Raw genomic sequence first — 2,261 nt, forward strand, 5'->3', positions numbered from 1 at the left:
CATACTGAGCTTTCCTTAGACCAGTCTATTCAGCAACCAGATTCTACTCATGTCCAGTCAACCTTGGACCAGCCCATCCAGTAATTAGATTCTCCCCATGACCAATCAACTCAGCAATCAGATTCACCCATTGCCCAAGAATCTTCCTTGGACCAGCCTGTTCAGCAACCATATTCTCCTCCTATCTAGTCATACTGAGCTTTCCTTAGACCAGTCTATTCAGCAACCAGATTCTACTCATGTCCAGTCAACCTTGGACCAGCCCATCCAGTAATTAGATTCTCCCCATGACCAATCAACTCAGCAATCAGATTCACCCATTGCCCAAGAATCTTCCTTGGACCAGCTTGTTCAGTAACCATATTCTCCTCCTATCTAGTCAACCTTGGATCAACCTGTCCAGCAATCCGATTCAACTCAGGTCTAGTCTCCACCATTCCTAGAAGAGGTAGTACTACCTATTGAACCAAGTAACACACACACCATGACCACTCGATCCAAAACTGATTCCCACAAGCCAAAATCCTTCCCTGGTTATCACCTATACTACTCCACCAAACATCCACCCAAAGCCCTCCATGCAATCACTCATGAAATAGAACCTTCTTCTTACTCAAAAGCTACTGTTGATAGTCGTTCGAAGGAAGCTATACAACAAGAGTTTGATGCCCTAATTTCCAATGGCACTTGGACTCTCTGTCCCAATCCCCAAAATCAGAATGTAATTCACAACAAATGGGTTTATCGGATCAAGCAAAAATCTGATGGCACCATTGACAGATTTAAAGCAAGGTTAGTAGCAAAGAGTTTTGAACAGCAAAGTGGCATTGACTACACTGAGACATTCAATGCAGTCATAAAACCCTCTACAATTCGCATTCTATTAGCTTTGGCTGTCAATTTTTCCTGGCCCATACATCAATTAGAGGTATCAAATGCCTTCTTGCACAGGTTCCTAATGGAGGAAGTCTTCATGGAGCAACCACAGGGATTCAAGGATGCCACTCACCCTCACTATGTGTGCAAATTGCATAAGGCAATCTATGAATTGAAACAAGCCCTTCATGCTTGGTTCAATCGTTTCTTATCTTTCTTACTTGATATTGGGTTTAAAGCTTCGTTGGTTGATTCATCTTTGTTTTTATTTCACAATGGTGGAATTCATCTTTTTATGCTCATCTATGTAGATGACATAATAATCACAGGTACTCATCCAACTGCTATCCAATTTGTGATATTGAAACTTCAACAGGAATTTCCTATCAAGGACCTTGGGCCATTGAACTTCTTCTTGGGTATCCAAGTTCAACACATTGATCAAGGACTCAACCTGTAACGATCTCATATCTCATATAGCGGAAAAACTGTAATTATCAATACAAAAAAATACTCTTAAAATACTTTTCTTTATACAAAAATACCCAAAGCTATGTCGTACAAGGCATTTATACAAATCTATCCGACAGTCTAAACTCTAGACAAAACTTAACCAACTTGGAATCTCTGTATATCTCAATATGAATCTCTAATCACAACTGCATAATTACCTTGATTTTCCATTCCTGCAAGCACTACAAAAAACTGTGAAGTAGTGAGTCAATTGATTTCCGATAATATAAATCATTGTTGAATCATATATATAGCAAAATGCTAGACAAGTTATAAAACCACAAAAATCCGTATTATTGGATATCAATATCATACTCAGTAAGTAAGAATACTTACAGTTGATTACATGAATGGATCATCAAAGGTAATTACTTGAAACCCGTTCTGCTGCAGTTGGTCCATACCCATAACAATCCCTTCACTGACTTTCTCTCTCTCTCTCTCTCTCTCTCTCTCGCCTAAACTCTCTTTCTTCCTCTTTAGCTCTCTGTCTTAAATTTCCCATCTCACTCTCGGTTTCTCTTGTGTTCTTTCTTTCTTGTAGCGCTTGGTCTCGCCCTTTCTCTCTCTGTTCTGAGTAAACACTCTTAGAAATAAGAAAGACCGAGTAAAAAGCGGAAGAAGGAAGAATATATGCAAGAGATGGGAGAGAAGATGAGTGGTGAAAATTGTGAAGGAGAAGAGTTCTATTTATAGGAGAAAATCAAATACTATTCTACCTTCAATTTACAATTATACCCTTCATTTTACTATTTCACCAACCCTATACTATTCCACCAACCCTATACTATTTCACCAACCCTATACTATTCCACCAACCCTATACTATTCTACATTCTTATTCTACCATCCTTATACCTACCATTTACTAT

The sequence above is a fragment of the Corylus avellana genome, chromosome ca8 (assembly GCF_901000735.1).
Source record: "Corylus avellana chromosome ca8, CavTom2PMs-1.0".
NCBI classification, from domain to species: domain Eukaryota; kingdom Viridiplantae; phylum Streptophyta; class Magnoliopsida; order Fagales; family Betulaceae; genus Corylus; species Corylus avellana.